The sequence below is a fragment of the Eublepharis macularius genome, chromosome 3 (genome assembly GCF_028583425.1).
Source record: "Eublepharis macularius isolate TG4126 chromosome 3, MPM_Emac_v1.0, whole genome shotgun sequence".
Taxonomy (NCBI): domain Eukaryota; kingdom Metazoa; phylum Chordata; class Lepidosauria; order Squamata; family Eublepharidae; genus Eublepharis; species Eublepharis macularius.
In genome coordinates, this window is record NC_072792.1 from 64,166,963 (window position 1) to 64,189,083 (window position 22,121).

At 39.9% G+C, this 22,121-nt stretch overlaps 1 protein-coding gene across 1 annotated transcript in view; it reads right to left on the minus strand.

Annotated features, from left to right (window-relative positions):
- The window catches only part of ANOS1 (anosmin 1), a 154,103-nt gene that overhangs the window by 62,456 nt on the left and 69,526 nt on the right, over positions 1-22,121 (minus strand). The window lies entirely within an intron of this gene.

Sequence of the window (22,121 nt, forward strand, 5' to 3'; positions counted from 1 at the left end):
ACTCCAGAAACCACCAGGAGGTTGACAACCCTAAATATTCCTCAGGTGAGTTGGGGGAAAGACGACAGGAGCAATCTCAAGGTCATAGAATGTTGAGATGCATTACCAATTTGTCCCAAATCAACTCTCCAATATGTGTTGCTAATTTATAGCTTTGAAGCCAAGGAGACCAGATGATAAGCAGCAAAAAATGGGATGGCAAATTCAATCACTCCCAACACTATTCCCCCTTCCAACACTATTCCCCCTTCCTTAGCATCCTAGCTGCTTTACCTTCAATTCATTTGCAGATATTACTTGGCTCTGCCACCAAGCTATGCTTGTGACACAAACATTCCTTATTCAAACCCAGATGTTCTTGACAGTTTAAGAACTCTTTCATTCCAGAGTATGCTACTGACACTAGATTTCCCCATTACAATAATACCATTGTTTCTCTCTCTATTTGTAAAGTTTATGAAGGTTGAGATTATTTGCAAAGTTTTTCTAGCTTCCATACTGAAGCCCTTCTAAGTCCTAAGTTCTTTTGGTGAAAAAAACCCCAATTGAGCTAAGTGACAATCAGTGGTGTAAGCCTGTTCTCCTGTTATCTTAGCTACTATTGATTAGTGAGCACCACCCTTTGGTGAAAAGGGGAAGTTTTATGCTGAGAGCCCAGAGCCTTAATTCAATTTGATCGAGTTAAGATTTGGCAACACTACTGGAACTGAGATGCTGCTGCCTGGAAGTATCTAACAGCTCAAAAGTCACTTTTGAAATAAAACCAGACCCTGAATCTTCAATGGTCACTTTGTAGATTAAGATGGTTTTTTTGCCCCTATGGGTTCAGTAAATAATGCAAATACTCTATAAAAGGGAACGCAAAAAGGAAAGAAAGCATATTTAGAACAAGGATCCTATAGACTAACTTCTTTATTATAATTACTACATAGATAAATATTTTTACTTGTCAACCTGGTGACATGTCAAAAGGTACCAATTCATGCCAAAGTTTTTTTAAAAAACTAGCTATGCAAGTAAAATAGAAATGGCATGATCAGCACAAGGCACCACTATCAGCAATGCCATTATTTACATGGAGGTGGGAATGGTAGGAGTCCAGGTCAGTGGTAGATTTCTTTTGGAGAGAGAAATAGTACAATCTCCCCAAAGCTGCTGGGCCTTGGGATTAGAGCTTTAGTCCAAAAAAGTGTTTTGGGGGGGAAAGGTATTACAAGCTCTCAGCAGCTGCTGGTTCGCTGACTAAGGACATCCTTTCCATCCACTCATATCTATAGCCACAATCTTGGTTGCCAGCAGGCTTCCATAAACGTGGTATTGAAATACCAATTCATAAATAGTAGCTTGAGGATTAAACCACCAAGTGACTCCTATGGCCTAATTTTACCCTCAATTTCATTACTAAGTAATTATATTTTAAAGTTTTTCCAACATATTATCGTGATCTGCAGACCTAATATAAAAAAATACACAATGTTCAGCTTCTCATAAGATTTTAAGCACCCTTCTAATTTATTTTTAGCCACAATTATTTACTGATAAGTAAAGTCCCCCCCGGGATATGCACTTGGGGCAATACAACCATTAAAAATTATTTAGTGTTTCCTTGAGAACTGAAACTGATCCTAGATATTCTGACATGTAATTATAATAAAAACATCTGATAGGAAATCTCAATGTCACTCTAACCTAGGATTTTCCATTCCTAGCTGCTGCAAGGCAGCTTCAGATAACCATACAACATGTTACTGAAATATCACTTTGTTACGGTACTTGCTCCTTCTTTTTGTAAAATGTTTGTCATCAGTGTACGGGTTAACCAAATAATTTCCCTAGACAATAGAAAAATCTTGTCATACTTCCTTTTGCAAACTCACATGTAGAAGTGAAAAAACAAAATACTTTTAACACCATTTCCACAGCAGCACTATAATTTTACAAGCCAAGCAACCTGAAATGGAATGGAAGCAGTCTTTGTGTAACTTGACAGTTTCTGTTTTGACTTTCCTTTTCCCTTCTAGTACCATCTCAGCCATCCAGGGCGACATATTCTGCATTACCAAATAGTAAGAGCCATGGGGCTTTTCACTTCTAGTTTCACGGTACAATAAGATGCAGTGGTTGTTTCATTGTGAACCCTGAAAGGCTTTTCTTTGTCAGGCCAGTTTGATGGTCAGGTTAAGGATTACATTCTGGTAGCAGACATCTGTGTTTTTCCAGGCAGAGACGGTAGTGGGGGATAAAAAGATGGAACAGTAGAGGACCAAGGGAAAAAAATAATCATCTTCCCAATTAAAGAAAGTAGTTCTTCATCAGTCTCATACACTAATTTGTCATTGAACAGAAATAAAATTGCTTTCTCCTTAAGTGATCTATAGATTACTTAAGGTCTACTGTGATCGTTTGTCACTGTTGTTGCTACTTATTGACAGATTGTTCAATATACCATTGACACTGCATGACTGCCAGATGGAATAATCATAATTTAAGCTTTGCATTTCTGTGCCTTACTTTAGAGGTAAAAGTAGAGACCTGTGAAAACCACCCAACTCTTTCACACATTACCTTTGTAGAACAGGATCAGCTTTGAACTAACTCCATCCCTTGCTGAGAAGGCAAAGTCCTGAATAACAAGGAAGGAATCCCAATGTAGGGCCACCTTCTCCTATATGAACCTACCCATTAACTCCAGTCATCTTTCAAGGCCTTGTGTTGGGTGCCCCCCCCCACCATCCAAGGCAAGATGGGTGGCAACCCAAGAAAGGGTTTTCTCAGTCATAGCACCAAAACTTTGGAACTCCTTCCCTAGGGATATTTGCCTGTCTCCCTGTCATTCTTCTGCCACCAGGTGAAGACTTTTTTGTTTTGTTTGGACCCCCAATAAACTCTTATTAGCCCTCCTCCCTGATTTTGTTTGTGTGTGTGTTTATATGTTGATGTGTTTTTACTGTATTTATATATGTACTTTAAATGTAATTTTAATGTTTTAATTATCTGTTGTTCGCTGCGTTGGGGACCCTATTTTGAGACAACAAATATATAAATGTAGCTCCTTCCTACTTCATTGATGACCCTGCCTGAAACAACAGTTATGTTAGCAAGGGAAGGAGCTACGTAATGGATTCCTCCAACATGACCCAAAGCTTCTGATACTATCTTCATTTTTTTTTATTTTTTTTTATTAACTACATTAACTAACAATACAAAGGAAAGGAAGGGGAATAAGGGAAGGGAAGAAAAAAAAACCAAACAACAACATATAACATCTACACCACACAGAATGCTTTCCCTTCATACTGCCATTATTAAAAAAAAACTAAAGCTTTGTATAATATTGTTGGAGTGGTTGACCTTACAAAATGCAAATTACAATTCAAATTCAAATTAAGTTTTCCTCCCCCTCCTGGGTCCCGGACGCAGTTCTCTCTGAGCAACTGCAGCCGCAGTGCTCGTTTCCTCCCCCCCCCCTCAGACTTCTCGTTTTCTTCTTGCTTGGTGTCTCGCTGAAATTCCGGATTTTTATCCTCAAAATCCCTTAGTTGATCTTCTGATAATATCTTGTAAGCTTGATCTTTGTGACTAAACCAGATACCTTCCGGAAATAGCCATTTATACTTTATTCCACGTTCCCTCAGAAGAGCTGCGAGCTTTTTATACTTAAATCGTTTTTTCCGAACTAAAAATGGGACGTCTTTCAGTATCTTGACTTTGTTACCCAAAAAGTCCAGATCCGCATTGTATGAGTTGTATAGGATAGTGTCTCGGATCCTTTTAGATGAAAAATCGATGATGATCTCGCGAGGCAGCTGACGCTTCATTGCATATTTTGAAGAAGCCCTGCGGACCTCCAAAATGGCGCTTTTAACCTCTTCTTTAGTTGCCTTCGCGGGTGTCGCCAATAGTTCCGAGACCAGACCCCATAAATCCTCATTTTCCTCCTCTTTCACGTTCTGGAGGTGCAAAATTGTTTGTGTTCGTTCCACTTGTAGCCCGATCAGCTGGTTCTCCACCAGCTTTAACTCTTTATTCGTAGCCTTCACGAGTGACGCACTTTCCCGAGCAGACTTCTCTGCCCCCCCCCGCTGCTTCCTTAATGGTTTTCACTTCGCTCTCAATTAAGCCCACCCTTTGATCTGTTTCGTTCAGCTTGTCAACAAAGGGTTTTATGGCTTCGATAACTGACCTCCGCACCAATTCTTCGAGCGACTTTCCCTTCCCCTGCAGGGCAGCCGAAATTGACTTGCCCAGAGCGGGACTCTGTTTTTTCGCTGCCATTTTAGTGGGGGGGGGGACCGCCAGCCAAATTCTGAGACTCAGCGAGGGGGAAGAACTAGCCTTCTTAGCTTCAGATCCCACCACTCCTTCACGTGCGCTTGTAATAACAGAAGGGATTCGCTTACTTATAGGCTTCTGCCAAGTTCTGCTCTTTGCCATTTTCCATGACCCGGCAGCACTCAAGGCGCCGCGCACGTCTGCCGGCCTCCATAGGGACAAACGGGCAATTTACCCCCCGCATTGATTTTCGGGGGGCTCTTCCCGCAGTGTCCCGGACCCTGCCTCCCTCACTGGGAATCCTGGGGGCTAATCTTCGCAGATCAGCCGCCCGGTCAGAGTGCTCGGGCACTTCCTCCCGGACCTGCGGAGAGGAGCGTCCGACATGGCCGAGAAAACGAAACCGAATCCCGCGTCTGATACTATCTTCATGATGTGGAAGTGCACCTACTTAAAATGCCTAGAAAATTAATGCAGAGTATAAACACAGGAAACATTACATTATTACTACAACTTTATATAACTCAAGAAACATTTTGACAAAACTGCTGAAGTTCTTATAATTTCAAAATAAAGAAATTCCCTTAGAGAAGAAAGAAAGCACTGTCATAGTAGCTGATCTTCTTTTCCTGGATAACAAAACTGTCTCAAACCTGAACTGAACAACTAGTTGTAACTAACATTCTTATTACTGCAGCTTGTTTCCTAATAAATTATTAACCAGATATTCAATTACCATTTAATCTAGTCACTGTAGAAAAATGGTGTCACTTTACTTAATTAAAATAAACAATGAAAGGGTGGGAATTTTATGTCACTCTGAAAAAGACAGTGTAGCTGAGAAATTCAGTAGAGTGACTGACAGGGGAAGCTGCAGTAATAAAAATGTTAGTTACAACAAGTTGTTCAGTTCAGGTTTGAGAGTTCTGTTAACCAGGAAACGAAGATCAGCTACTATGACAGTGCTTTCTTTCTTCTCTAAGGGAATTTATTTTGAAATTATAAGAACTTGAGCAGTTTTGTCAAAATGTTTCTTGAGTTATATAAAGTTGTATTAATAATGTAATGTTTCCCCAACTTGTATATTCCTGTTCTCAGGGTATTTCAGCAGCTTCTAAGGTTTGATCTCAGTTTAATTTATTGATTGATTTAAATATTTATATTCCAACTCTCCTGTTCACACTGAGGGAGGCAGGTGTCAAGGCAGGGATAGCAAGCACTATAGGAGCTGCTAATAACAGCCAGAGCTGAACTGAGGCTATTTATAGTAGTTGAGTACCTGCAGCTGTAGCAGTGGCCTGGAGTCTACAGGCACTCACAGCTGGAACCTATTCTGGATCCTTTATATATGAACCCTCTGAGTAAGGTCATCTGGAGATTTGGGCTGGGTAGTCACCAATATGTGGATGATGCTCAGCTCTCTCTAACACTTTCAGCCAATCCCTAGAGAGGCAGTTTAGGAGAAGATATGGGCTAAAAAATAAAACTTAATTCCAACAAGATGGAAGTGCTACTGGTGAGTGAAAGGTATGACCTGAGATTTATGGTGTCATCCATTCTGGATGCGGATGCACTCCACATGAAGAAACAGGCCCATAGCTTGAGGGGTTCTCTTGAATCTAGGTCTACTACTGGAAAAGTAGGCAGCAGCCGTGGCCAGGAGTACCTTTCATCAGCTTTGACTGGTTCCTGGGTAGAAAAGATCTGGCCACTAGGGTGAATGTCCTGGTTACAACTAGAGTAGATTACTGCAATGCTCTCTACATGGGATTGCTCTTGCAATCTGTTTTGGAAGCTTCAATCGGTACAGAAAGCTACTATCAGAATGTTGACTTAATGGACCATAGGGACCGTATCACTCCAGTCTTGACCCATCTACACTAACACCCAATTTGTTTCCAGGCACAATTCAAGGTGCTAATGCTGACATTGAAAGCCCTATATGGTTTGGAACCAACATAACTGAAGGACTGCCTTAAAATGCCCTACTTTGGATGTCCTCACCTTCTGAGATTAAATGGGTGGCCAACCAGGAAAGGGACTTCTGGAACCCTCTCACCAGGGAGACTCAACTGTCCCCTTCTGATCCCATCTTCCACCACTGGGTGAAGCCTTTTCTTAGTTTTGTTTGGTGTTTCCTTACAGATTCTTTCCTCCTTTTTTTTCTTTAATGTACATTTTACCTCTAGTTTTAATGATGCATTTTTATTGTTTTCAATAGGTTTTAAGATGTGATTCTATTATGTATGTTTTTACTTTTATGTATGTTTTACACCTTGACCCTTATGAAGGCAGAAAGGTGGAGTATAAATTTTGTAACGTAACAACCTGTGGGAACTTAGTAGAGTGTTCTGCAGTGCTTTGCTCCCCTTTTATGGGCATTACAGTTTAAAATTTGTGAAAGCAGCACACAAAGTTCTACCATTAATCACCAAAAGGAAAAAAACAGCATCAACTATCATGGAACAGAATATCAGCTATTCTTTTTTTAAAAGTGTGTGTTGGGGGGGGGGGGAGATTCTCTTAACCTATGAGGTTCCTTAAAATACATTACAGCACAACTCATACTACTTTAAAATTAGCAACAGCTCTAAATGACAGCTGGAAGGAATATTTGTCATTTAAAAAATCAAATATGAATGATTCACAATAACTGTTAAATCACTTCCAAACACAGGCAAAACAATACCAAAAATCAATATGAGATAAAACTGTTGTATTACCACTGCCTCAAAAGAGTAACACTCAGTGTTGCCAGCCATATTGCATACATTTATGTAAAAAATTGCCAAATGTTTGTACATTTCAATAAGATTGAGATAAATTAATCACAGGGATAAATTTAAGAGCCTAATATTTTCCCACACAAAATATTTAAATACAGTGTATGTTTTCATAAAAAACTGGTGGGTCAAAATGCCTGAGAAAACACTAAGCAATTTGGAAAAGAGAAAGGAGTCTTGGGACTATCAACATAAATCAATTTTTGCACAAATAACCCTGGATTAATAAGCAATTAAAAAACTTAGCCAATAAGAGCTATGCAAAATCATGGAAAATGTCCATGGTTTCTAAGTCAGGCTTTCTAATTTGACATTTGACAATTAAAGCGGTTTTAAATAAAAGCAGCACAAACCTTGTTATCAATGCCGTCTCTAATATACCCAACTATAAGAAACATCTATTAGGGGTATTGTGCCACTAAGATCAGGGGAAAATCCACTGCAATCGTTCACAAGCTCTAACAATTAATTTGCAATACTCTATTTTCATACAAGATTTTCTAGGAATATCTTAACTGTTGGAAATAGCAATGGCTGGTATACAATAAGAAGGAAGACCCTTCCATACAGGGGCAGCAAGGATCAGTTAGATAGGATAGTAAGGACAGCACCTCTCTTGTCTCCTAAAGGTCATTTCCTTGCCTTGTCTCCTATTAGGCTAAAAAGGGCAATATCTTCCTTCTTCTCTCTCCTCTGAAACACTCTCTGCTATGTAGTCAGATAGACAGCTCTCTCTCTCTCTCTCTCTCCTCTTTACTATCTGATATGTAGTTCCTAAATAAACTCTTTTCACCTTTAATCAGTACTGCGTAACTACCACTGCTTTATTTGCTGCTCTGCCAACATTAACCTTGTACTTACTATAGTTCTTACCTTGATTAGAATTTGTACATTTCTAATGTATAGCAATTATTTAAACAATTTGTTAAAAAGCAGCTGACACAACTCAATGAGGGTGTGGGACCATCTTAAATCATTCCATGTACTGTAAATGCCAGGTCAGTCACTACATGCAAGGCCATGCTTTTAGTCTATGCAATGATATGCAAAAAGTCTAATACTTATAAGTTGCTCCACACATAATTACTACTACATCCAAACATCACTGGACACTGTATTTCTGTTGTGCTACAGCAATAATTCATAACTGAATTGTCCTATGTGGACAACCCACTCCATCTGCAAATGGTTGCTATAGCAGAACAATAGCACAATATCCAATGATCTTTAGATGCAGCAAAGGATTATCGTGGGTAAGGAACCCAAAACACAGCTATTACAAGTGTATTTTTAATCAAACACTGATGGATTGTTTTTTTAAACATAAATGCCCATCGTATCCCTGAGTCTTGGGAGATGGCTTACACAAACATTATCAAAATTGATATTAAAATGGATGGCAAAACAGCAGCCATCCAGGAAATAATGCTGGATGAGAGGGATGAACTGACACGTATCACTGAGATGTGGCATGGGGAGGAAGGTTTAACTTCTCCTAACTGGATCCTCTGGGGTACTCTCTCATTTGCCATTGTAGGGCTGTTTTCACACTACTAACCTGCTTCCGTAACATTGCAAAACATCACACAAAAAATGGGGAAGATAGCGTCTTCTCGCGAGAGTTTTGCACGACATAGCAAGAGTTTTGCGTGACATCGTGCAAAATGCTAGCGAGAAGACACTATCTTCCTGGGTTTTGCACGATGTTTCGCAACATTACGGAAGCAGGTTAGTAGTGTGAAAACGGCCCTGGTTTGGTAAGCCAGGAGGTAGTTTCACTATAGTTTATAAAGACTCCATCCACCTAGCATGGTGCTCCATCCAGGTTTTGAGAGTATTTAATGCTGGAATGAGAGACAGAATTGGATTTTGTTGAGGTGCTTCCCATCCCACTGGTCAACAGTCTCCCTACCGGAGCTGATAGAGGTGGTTTGGGTGGGGTGTTGAGGACCCCAAGGCTGGTTGTCCTGGGGAACTTCAACATTCATGCTCAGGCTGTCTTGTCAGGAGCTGCTCAGGATTTCATGGCTTCCATGACAATCATGGGCCTGTCTCAGGTAAAAACTGGTCCTACACATTATGCCAGTCGTACTCTTGATCTGGTATTTTGTTCTGGGTGCAGGGGGGATCTGAGAATGAAATAATTGATGATGGTTCCTTTGTCATGGACAGATCATTATTCCTCAGGTTTAGACTTACAGGGATACCAAAACTCTGCAAGTGAGCAATCTATTAAAATGATTCACCCATGGAGCCAGATGAATCCAAATGGCTTTCTGATGGATCTTGATCATTTTTCTGTTGACATGACTGGCATTCCTGCTGATGCCCTGGTGGACTTCTGGAATGAGAAAATAGCCCAGCCAGTTGACACGTAGCCCCTTGGTTTACTGAGGGGCTGTGGGTGATGAAAACACAAGGAAAGCAACTATAGCAATGGAGAAGGAAGTCTTAGGATGAAAACAGTAAGACATGGGTGAAAGCTCATTTTAAAGCATACTTCATGGTGGCGATGGCAGCAAAGAAACAATATTTTTCTGCCACCATTGCATCTGCATAGTGGAAGCCTGTGGGGATCCGGCTGCAGGACAGGGTGGCCTACTTGGTCACCTGCTGTAACCATTTTGCTCAGCACACTGCAGATAAAATCTCTCATATATGTTCTGATCTGGACGCTACATTAGCAGTGACAGAGTCAAATGGTGCCAGGGGGTCATCCTGTCTGGTTGTTTGGGATACATTTTAGTTTATTCAGACTGAGGATATGGACTGGATCCTTTGAGGTATATCACCTGCTTCTATGACCCTTCTACATATATCTGCTGGGGAGGGGGAGTGAGGCTGGCTGACTGGGGCCAAGATGCTTCCAGGTCTATCATAACTGTAAATAACTTTCAGCTTGTACTGGCTTTTACACTTGTAATTCCTTTTTTAAAAAAATTATTTTATTAAGCAAAAAAAAGGGGGAGTACAGAAAAGAAGGGAGGAAAGGGGGGGCAAACAAAGCAGATATAACACTATATACTACAAGGGCTATTAAAATACAAGATACAAAGTCATGATCTTTATAGCTAGAGCAATTAAATATAGCAATATTCTACCAAAATAAGCAACACATAGAAAATCCAAGCCTGTTTCTACTCATTATTTTAGTAATAATAAAAAAGAGACAAAAGACAATTATTAACCCAGACACTGCTTATTTCTTAATATAGCTGATTATCGTAACCTTAAAATCTTTAAAATAAAATAGTATTAAGAATTCTGATCTAAATATTTTTCCAGCCTAACCAACCCGTGTAGAATTCAAACCTAACAATTATTATTAATAATAACACTGCTTATTTCTTAATATTACAGATTATCATAACCTTTAAGGGACTAGGAATTAAATGCTATTTAAAATTCTAATTTGCTTATATTCCAAATTTTAATTACCTTTTACTTATATTTAACATACCTATAGTGATATTAACCTTTATCAGTGTTTCAATATTGGTAAGTCTGTTATCTTTATATAACTACTTAATTTACAATCAGCTTATCAAGCAAATCTCAGTGCAATCATTTTCAGTTCTGCAGGGCTAAAACATATTATAAATTGTATGCATAATAGGCAAAGTATTTCCCCCATTTCTCTTCAAACTCTTTCATTGGCCTTCTATTTAGATAGTTTGTCAGTTTTGCCATGACAGCATATTCTGACACTTTGTCCTTCCAGATTTCCTTAGTTGAGCATTCTCCTTCTTTCCATTTACTTGCCATTACCACTCTTGCCAATGATACTTGTAATTCCTAACTAGAATTCTCCTTCAAGAAACCAATATGCACGCTTCCAGCTGATCCAGGAAGGCTGTAGAAGCCCTGACTGGTTCCTGGAGTTAATTTTAGTGGGCTAATAAACTGAAATTTAATCCTGATGAGATGGAAGTGCTACTGGTGAGCAGAAGGTCTGACTCAAGATCCAAGGTGTCACCCATTTTGGATCGGGTTGCACTCTCATTGAAGGAACAGGTCTATAGTCTGGGGTGCTCTTAGACTCAAGCCTACTACTAGATATGCAGGTGGCGGTTGGGGCCAAGAGGTCCTTTTATCAGCTTTGACTAGTTAGCAGCTGCAGCCTTTCTTGGGCAGAAAAGATCCAGCCACTGTGTTGAATGTTCTAGTTACATCTAGACTAGATTACTGCAATGCCCTCTTCATGAGGTTGCCCTTGAAAACTGTCTGGAACCTTCAAATGTTACAGAACGCTACCACCAGAATGTTGATGTAATCGGTCATAGGGACCATATCACTCCAGTCGTGGCCCATATACACTAGCTCCCAATTTGCTCCAAGGCACAATTCAATGTGCTGGTGTTGATCTTTAGAGTACTATATGGTTTGGCACTAACATACCTGAAAGACTGCCCACCCTCTTACAAACCTACCGAACCACTGCAGTCATCTTGGAAGGCCCTGCTTCAGAGTTGCTGCCACCTTCTGAAAGGAGGCAACCTGGGAGAGGGCATTCTCAATCATAACACCAAAACTCTGGAATCTTTCCCCAGATGTGTTTGTTCCCTTCTGTTGTCATCTTCTGCAAGTGGATGAAGACTATCTTGTTTTGTCAGGGATTCCCTCCATCCTTCTTGTCTAATATTTTAATTGTTTGTATGTCTTTGTTCGTATTTTAGCTCTGGTTTTAATTATTTTAATGAGGCGTTTGTGTCGATTTTAATAGTTTTAAAATGTGATTTTTATTATATACATTTTAATTTGTTAGCCACTTTGGTGGCCCTTGTGTGGATAGCAAGGCCATATATAAGTTTTGTATACAACAACCAAACAAACAAGAATAAGGGAAAACACCCAAAGATCTTGCTGTGTTGAGAGGGGCTACAATAATACTATTTGCAACACAAAATGTGAAAGTGCTTTACTTCCAACACCACCTCATAGGAATGAGGTGGGGGTCCTTCACAAACTGGTGCATGCACTGAGCAGCAATAAACTTTTTACTTCACTGCCTGTTATCTGGGCAACAGAAACTGTTACACTACTTAAAGTAGACATCAATCTTCTGAAGCAGTTACAGGATGGCCCTGAGTAAGTGTAGCTCACTTATTTGCATGAGAATAAAGAAAGAAAGCCTCTTTGCTCAAACAAATTATGTTCTGGGCATAAGTATATATACAGCCAGTTACTCAGCTAAGCGCTACTAAAGCTTTAGAGAAAAAAAACTGTATGTAATTACAATTTCCCCATTAACAAGGTTTAAGGTTTCCTCAACCTATAATACGAAAGTGTCATATATGTATATCAGTTTTATAAAATAATATGGGGAGAACACACGCTGCTCAATCTACAACTCTTAATTGCTTAAACAGAATCAAATTAACATTCACAGCCTGTATTTCACTAACAACAGGCTTTCAAGCTGCAAATAATTTGTAATTCAAAAAAGGCCTCCGGTCAACAGACTGAGCATGTGAAACATGATTTGCACTGAGGAAGACCAAGACCTGTTGAACACAAAGTATTAGTTTTCATGTTTTCTTTTCCCCTCTGAGTGGAAAACAATTAAAATTGCAGAGCTATCTAAAAGAAGTGGGGAATTAATCAGACAGTGAACTCATGTGTGCTAATTAGAAGGTATCACTTTTGCCTAAGTAGATTTTTGATGACAACTTGTCACTGAACGACATGGCAGTTCATTATACAGTAAATTTTTCCACAGATTTTAAAATTATAACCTGCTTCAAGGCATCAATGGCCAAGTAAGCCTACTAACTGTATCAAAATTGTTAATTTCCAAAGAAAAACAATTTTGGATGGGGCTTTGGTAATTACCAGTTATCAGATTTTTGAAGCATTTACCCTGGTTAAAAACCTGTCCTGTAAATGTAATGCCAGATTTCATATCAGGAGATGCACCGTTGCTTTTCATCTTTGCTAAGACATCTTGATTTATTTCATCACAAATACTGTAATTAAACTGCATAAGAGTCAAGTAGTAGCTTGAATAGCCCAGCTTAGTCCGGATTCATCGCAGCTTAGGAGCTAACCTCAGTTGGCCATGATCAGTACTTACAGAGGAGTAGAGTAGGTTTATAGTTTGTGGCCAAAGGCCGTTACAATCCATACACATAAAATACATAAAACAGTCTAACATATAAACATATGTACAAATACTGAGAGATTAAAATGATCTAGGCAGAAAATACTAGTCAGATAAAAGCATTGATACCACTGGAAACAGCTCTTGTCCAAATTTTCTTGGCTGCTAAGGTGAAAAGAGAGACTCTATAAGAAACAAATGCAGATCACTAAGGAAGACTGAAAAAGAAACCACCTCTGCTCATCTCTTACCTGTTACACACTGTGGATGGAGTTGCCATTAGTTGGCTGTGACTCAACAGCATGTTCTTCTTCAAGTAGCACTTGAAAACACTAACAAAATTTATTTTTGCATCTTTCATGAGACAGAACTTACTACTTCAGGTGCATGAGAGCCATTTTGTTGTAGTGGTTAAGAGGTTTGATTCTGGGTTTGATTCCTCACTCCTCCACTTGAAGCCAGCTGGGTGACCTTGGTCAGTCACAGCTTCTAGGAGCTCTCTCAGTCGCACCCACCTCACAGGGTGTTTTGTTGTGGGGATAATAGTGACATACTAATAGTGACACACTTTGTAAACCTCTCTGAGTGGGTGTTAAGTCATCCTGAAGGGTGGTATATAAATCAAATGCTGTTGTTGTTGATGTTATTATGAAGTATACAAACATTCAGCCTGTTTTTATATACAATGGGGGGAGGGCAGAGTAAGATCCAATAATGGATAGAGTAATCCATTCATACAGAGGGAGTGTGAGATGCTGCCAACTACCCCAATAGAGATGGGCACAAAACGGAACACGAACCAAAAAGAACCATGAACTGGCCTAGAGGTGGGGCTTGGCTGGTTGGCCGGGAGTTCCCAACTGGCCAGCCAAGCCCCACCCGCAGTTTAAATGGTCATTTCCCTGCCGCTCGGAGCGGTGGGGAAATGGCCATTTAAACAGTGGGGCTTGGCTTGCCAGCTGGGAGTTCCCAGCCAGCTAGCCAAGCCCCACCTGCCACTCAGAGCAGTGGGGAAATGGCCATTTAAACAGCGGGACTTGGCTGGCCATCTGGGAACTCCCGGCTGGCCAGCTAAGCCCCGCTGTTTAAATTATCAGCTGCTTGTCGGGGAGATCCCCAACAAGCAGCTGATCTGCAGGTTTAAATGCCCCTTTTCGTGTCGCTCCTAAGCGCCATGGAAAGGGGCATCTAAACCCCACGAACTACGAACCACAAACTGGTTTGCAAACTTGCCCCAGTTCGGGGAAGTTCGTGATTCATGGTTCGTGAAAACACACGGGGTTCGTGCCCACCCCTAATCACCAGCAAAGTAGAATACATAATAAGTCTAAAGCAGGATGAAATGAGATAGGGGGTCAAATTAGGATCTGTAAGGATGGGATATGCAAGTTGTTAGCACCTATTAACCACTGTAATTGGTCAGCAATGACCATTTATTAACCTAAACTCTTACTTTTCTTCCTTCTGTCTACATAGGTTCCTAGACCCGCATTCAAGAAAACGCAGAAAGACATGGCCCAAACACATACATTTTTGTAAGGCTGGGGGAAAACATTCACAGCATTTCTCCCTTCCTTCATACTTAGAATGTTTTTCATTAAGAGAGTTAACATATAAACATACATTTGTAAGGCCCATTCACATGATCTAACCTCTGCACAAAACAGGACACAGATTCAATCAATGGGATGCATACTTGCATAATAATATGCATTCAAATCCTCATTAAAACTTAGCATTCACATTGTGCTTTGGTGTATCAAAACTAAATCAATAGCTGCTTTCTCTGTGGTAGCCCTCACCTCATGCAATGGCCTGCCTGAGGCAGTCAGGAAAGCCCCCACTCTCTTGGCTTTCTACAAACTATGCAAAACTGAATTATTTCAGAGGGTTTTCTACCCAGATCACAGGGCTGTGTCATAAGAAATAGCTCAGAGAGATGCCTTGGAAGGGATGGGGACTAAACACTATGCTGTTGGGTACTGTCTGCTGATGTAGATATCCATCTACTAGTGAGTTTCCATGCTGCTAAATAAGTCATGGAAATTAGTTTTATTTCAGAGAGATTTCATCTCTGTGCTTGGCTTTACACTTGTTTAAAAATTTTCTGCTACCATTCCCTATTGTATCTGTTTTCCTGAATGTCCTAAATGTTGTTCATTATTGTATTTTGCTCAATAAATGTCCTAGCTGTTGATTATAATGTATTTTTACTCACACTGTTGTAATCTGCCTTGGATCTCAGTGAGAAAGGGGAACTATAATAACTAAAACCAAAAAAACCAGTATTCTCACAAAAATCGTAAATAGGTTAGTCCTACTATTTCCAAGGGAAAGCTGCAAGGATTTCCTAAAAACTTAACAACTGACACAACGTTTGCACTAGGAGATTTCCCAACTCACAGGTCATTTACCATCAGTTAACACCTTTGTATTATCTGTATGGGAGCAGGCAGCTGGTCCTCACAGTGTATGAATATATATACTGCATAAAAGTGTAACTAGTTTGTCTCTCTCTATACCTGGAGGAGTTAGCCGTGTTCGTCTGTAGTAACAAAATAGAAAAGAGTCCAGCAGCACCTTTAAGACTAACCAACTTTACTGTAGCATAAGCTTTCAAGAATCACAGTTCTCTTCTTCAGATGCATCTAACGAAGAGAACTGTGATTCTCGAAAGCTACAGTAAAGTTGGTCTCTCTACATCTGCTATAGTAACATCTGCACTGAATCTGTCACTCTAAATTATGTCACTTTCTACTATTGAAGTAGAAAGCTACTGACATTTACAACCCTCCTCATGATGCACTGGTCTTTACAAACTTATTACCCCCTTCCTCCACAAAAAGCCTAAGGAATACAAACTCTATTTTGAGTTCATAAAGTATAAATCTGTACAATCCTAAACAGAATTACACCTTCTAAGCAATTAACTTTAGTGGTCTTTGAAGGCTGTACCTCTGTATAGGATTGCACTGTTTGCAACTCTGCAGCACGTAGTAGAATATTGTTGCTTTTACTTTTGCTTAAACTTCTTTCACCAGCTGTATGAGCTACACAGAGAGTCTCCCTTTGACATACATAATGTAATTATCACACCTAGTATGGCCATGCGCGTTATGGTCTTGCTGCAGTATGATACAGCCTACAAGAAAGAAGCCAAATTCTCTCTGCAGAATGCCAGAATAAATTAGGCCTAATTCTGAAAATACAATACATGGAGGATTTGTGATCTACTTTCTCTATGCTCTCTTCTACTGAATTTAACCACTCATGTTTGTTAATTAGTGGATAGGTCATAACTGTATTCCAGAAACACACAGCTACCAATGTTGACTGATTTGTAATTAAAAGCAGTCCCAGTACATTAAGCAGAAATGTGTGTGTTATTTCATTAATGTTTAAGAAATGTTTCCAGTATTAATCCCAATTCTATTTTATGGTATATTTATTTACAATAAATTAGGTACTCTGAAGACTGGAGTTTCCATCTGGAAATCTCACCAGCAGTATTTTCGTTTCTCTTTGCTGCTTTGTAAAAGATGTTTAGTCCAGCCTGAAGAAGCATCTGGTGTGAAAACTTGCACACTACTTTGTGATTGATTTTTCATTGTTTGTTAAAAAGGGGGGGGGGTTACCTTCCAAAATGTCAGAGATGATAGTTCTGATCAATCAGAGCTAAACAGCACAAATATTTACTAAGCAGCTTTCCCAACAGAGTTCTGCAACTCCCGAGTCAGTTACTAAAATAGACAGCTCAATAGGGAAACCAATAATGAAACTCACTAATTAAAAGGTTGTGCCACACTTATTTTCACTGTGGAGAACAAAAGCTAAATAAATGACTAATAAAAAAGGTTAGATGAAGATGAATGCAGTTTTCTTTCAAGTTTGGACTAAATCAAATTAAATGTGGAACCACAAATAAATGTAATCCTGATGTGATCACTTCTCTAAAATTAACTTACTCATTTAAAATAATTCCTGTTAGATGTTTTCAAAAACCTGATATTGCCAAAAAAAAATCCATTTTAGCAATCTCGCCTTAAAGCAACAAACATTTAAAACAGACCTGCAGAAAAATCAACAGAAAAATTTGTGCTGACAGTACTTGTGGAATTTATAACTACACACATGCCTCTCTGTACCCCAGAGGTTCAGCACAGTACCAGTGACCACATACCAGCTCAGAATATGTGCACTGTCACTTACTGACTGTAAGACACATAGGAACTGGCGAAGTGACTGAACAATTACCCTTGGAAATTTGGCCAAGATAGAATGCTACGTTTTTTTCAGTCTGGTTTTTCTGGAAGAACACTGTAAAATTTATTCTTACCACCTTGATTAGAAATTCCATTAGCATACAAATATATTTTAAAAATCACACAGTCCAGACTATGAATCGATCTAGAAGTAAAAAGAGGGACCTGCAAGGTCTTGAGGGAGCATCGCATTTTCCCATCCCCCTCATCATGTCCTCTTTCCCTGACTCCTGTAGCCTCTCCCCCTTTTCCTGCTTCCTTGTCTCCTTCTCACCTTTGTCTGCCTTCCTGTCTTAAGCTTTCCCTCTTCCCTGCCCAGCAGCCTCTCTCCTATGGCCCAGTTGCATGGGGCTGGCTGAGCTGTGCCCAGTTCCAAGATGGATTTGCATGGGATACTTTACTTTTTCCTGTATTATTATTTTCTCTTTCCCTCCTCCTGTCAACCTTCATATATTCACCTTTCCCTACATCCTTCCTCTCCTTCAACTCAACTAAACAACTTATCTTTTATTTGCCCTTCAATCATCATCCGTATTTATTAATTTACTTCATTTATATACTATCTTTCTCCACAATGGGGACCCAAAGCAACTTATATAATTCTCATTGCCTCCATATTATACCCACAACAAACCTGAAAGGTAGGTTAGGCTGAGTGTGACTGGATCAAAGTCACCTAATGAGCTTCTGCTGCAGAGTGATGATTCGAACCTGGGCCTCCCAGATTCTACTCTGAAACGATAGCTACTATACTACATTGGCTTTCATGGGGGAAGGGGGGAGGAGTGCTGTTGAACAGTATCAAGCAGCTGGTCCTGGGGGAGTCATGCAACTCTTGTAGTATCAAGTCTTCCCGTGGTTGCTTCTGGACCTGGCCCTAAAGATTCCTGCTGCAAAGGCCAAAACAGCCCTGGAAAGGGTGCTGCCCCCTCCTCCTACCTTTTTCTGACAAAAACCAACCCTGGAATACTGTTTAAACTGTTATGGTTGCCTACCAACAGCTATTGAGGACAAAGCTACATGTTTCTTTTTAGCATTTTGAGATTTTTTTAAAAACCCACAATGTATTTTTTTAGATTTCAGATTTTTCTGCAAACCTGGGGCAATTTTCAGGTGTGCAGGAAGATCTGTCTTGTCCACTTATAGCTTCAATCTAAGTATCCTCTGATCAGGCCCACTTGGCTATTAGTATATAAGATGACAAACCACAGTTTGTCAGTAACTGAACAAGACAGAGAATCCTCTGGCTCATATGCTCCCTCCCCTTCCCAATATGCACAGCTCTGTACATTACAACATGTCAACTTTCATGGCAAAACATAAATTGCCATTACATCTGAGCCATAAGCTGGTTTGTTATCAACCATTTAAACCTTATGATTAAAACATTATGATGTTTTAATGTTTTTATAATGTTTTTACTGTTTTAAGCTGTTGTTAAACCGCCCTGAGCCCGTCTGACGGGGAGGGTGGTCTATAAATGTGATTAAATAAATAAATAAACCAGAATGAAACTGTCATTTGGAATCCTAGTTTGAGTCAGACATAACTATGTTTTGCCAGAGACACATTTAATTAACAGGCCACAAGTAAAGCAGAAGAGAGAATTTAAGGTGACCTTAAAATATGTTTGTGAGACTTCACTCATTTGTTGGGGGGGGGGGCTTTACAATTTTGATACTAGTGTGTGGTCTAACCCTATAGACACCATCAGTAATAAAACAAACTGGCTAAGAGCTGGAAAGATATCTATTTAAATCCATTAAATTCATGTGATCTGCATCTATAGCCTACTGCTGGAGCCTGAAAAACTACCAGAATTACAACTAATCTCCAGACTACAGAGCTCAGTTCCCCTGGAGAAATTCTAGTTGTTCTTAAGGTGGTATTGGACCTGGTTCTTGCTCTTCAACTACACACAAACACAGCTCCCCACCTGACACTATGTCCTACAATGGCATTTTTGAATATCTCTTTCTCTCCTACTAGAAAAGAAATATAAAGGGTGGTGGATGGAAGAAAGGGACTCTGAATCAGGAGAAAAGTGATAAAAATGGAGGAGGGAGGCTTTCACTTCTGTCATAATGGCCAAAATTTTTCCAGGTTGCTTGTTGTTATGGAAAAGTGTTTTTAAAAATAGTAAAATGGTTTAAGAAACTTGCTCAGATCTCTCAGTATGGTTACCAACCTCAAGGAGAGGCTTGGAGATCTCACAAAATTAACGATTTATCTCCAGACCAATTTATCTCCATTTTCCATGGATAAAACGGCAACTTCAGAGGATGACCTCTATGGCATTATACTCTGTGGAGGTCCCTCCCTCCTAAACCCTGCCCTTCCCAGGTTCTACCCCCAAACCACCAGGAATTTCCCAATCCAGATTTGCCAACTCCACTCTCTCAGGCTTCCTCCTACTGAGACTTCCCACAGGGACTCCTCTACGCCTTCTTGCTTTGGGATGAGATTGCTTTAGGATGAGAATACTTCATGTTCTTTCAACTGTCTTCCACGCTACCTTGTATTCTAACATCCAAGCTCTTTCTCTTTCCCATGTATGAATAGTGCTCATAACACAGCAAAAATGTTAAGCTGAAAGCTCAGTATATCTTTCATACAGATAGGTCTTTTGTTTAACCATTGGGCCCAAATCAATAGATATGAAGACTATACTTCACAAATTATTACTAGGGCTTGCAGGATGCAGCACACTCTAGCCAAAATGGAAATTGAACAGTAAATAGACAAAATCAACCACAGAATAAAATCTGCTTAATTTTTTTGGCTTCAAGTCTGATTTTATTTATTACTGAAATAATTTCATCCACAAGGAGTGAAAGAAATTGAATTCATTACAGTATCTGCACAGCAACCCAGATTTGCTAAATCATGCCAAGTAAAAAGTTGCATTGACTTTAGTGAAAGATCTGCTGCAAGAACAAAGTAAAATTTAAGAATTTTGCCCCTTGTGAATTTCATCCTATGAATCCTTTGAGTCTATCAGGCAGTTCAAGCCTCAACAGTGAGTTCTGACCTCTCAAGTTTCCCTTTGAAGGCAAGGCACCACTGGGTCTCTGGTGCATCTACCGTAGCACCGCTCACAGGGTGTAAGATGTTTGCCAACAAAACAAGCTAAGGACAGCCTGTTCACTTTTTGCGGACATGATCAGCATTCTTCCTTATTGCCACTGATTGTCAAGGTCTTTTACTGGCCTTGATGGAGACATTTTCTATTTCTCCAACAGACTTGCTTAAATCTAGCACCACTACTCTATGGAAATCTGCTCTTTGTTAACAGCTGCTTCTGGCTTTGTTAAGCAAGCTGTTGGTCAAACTTTCAAGAGGACAGTATAAGTGTGTTGCGTTCCCCCCTCCGCCTCCTTCACTAGTGTGAAATCCAATAGCTAACAAAGGTGGGGAAGAAAGATATATGAATACTTAAATACCTGCTTTTCAAGCATTCCTGCATGCCTGGGGGTGACTTTACCTTTTGAGAAAAGCCAGTTTTGAAAATAATGGGGAGAGGCATGGAGTGGAAGCAGGACAAATGCACAAAAAGATACCTTTTGGGGTCATAAATCACAATTACCCATCATTTATAATGTGCATTCAGCATTTTGCTTAAATGGACGTTTTTGTAAAGGAAGCGCAGTCCCCCAAACTGTGAAGTGCACAAGTGGCCAGATCCCTAGAGCAGCCTGGTATGCAGCTTTGCAAGCCCCACCCCCTTTCCCCCCCAAAGTGAACAGGGCAGGAGAAGGGCGAAGAAAAGCACTAATAGCTCCAGTCTAGAGATGAGTGGCAGGTAGGGTTGCCAACCTCCAGGGAAGGCCTGGAAATGTCCTAGAATTACAACTGTTCTCCAAACAACAGAAATCAGATTCCCTTGAGAAAATGGCTGCTCTGCAGGGCAGACTCTGGCATCATCCCTCAATGAGCTTCCTTTCCTTCCCACACTCTGACCTGTCCAGGCCCTACTCTTAAATCTCAACATCTGAATGTGAACATTTAACATTTTGAAAACCACGCTTGTTCAAGCTATCACATCTTGAATTTAAAAAACTTAGGCATATTTAAAATTTTCAGGACTTAAAGTGAATGTCCTTTCCAACATGTTAGGGTAATTAAATTGCCCCCTCATAGGATTTTCTTTTATTATTTACAGTCCATACCACTGCTGAAGAATAATCTATTTTAAAATGAATTTTTCATAACGCTCTTTAATCCAAATCACATTAATCAAAATAATGCATGTGGTTCATTCTGTAAAAAATACAAATTTCTCTGACTATTCAGAACAATCCTGCAGAATCGATTGATGAAATAGTACAGCAGTGTAGTAGTTGTTTCCCTGTGGCTGGATTATGAATTTGTAACTTACACATAGGAATCAATACAATGCCACCTGACAGCATTGTTGCAGGAGGAGGAAATTGACCTGGCTTGTATAACTGAGACATGGTTAGAAGAAACTGAAGTGGTCTCCTTGTCTCAGTTAACTATACCTGGTTATGCTGTCCTTCACCAGCCTGGAATACCTGGCCGGGGAGGTGGTGTTACTATTCTACTCTGTGAGACTTTCAGCTTCCACTGACTCCTGGTACAAACTATAGCAGGCATTGACTGTATAATCCTTACATTGGGAACTAAGGATATATTTGGTATTCTGTTAGACTATCGGCCACGTAGCTCCCCAACATCCAAGCA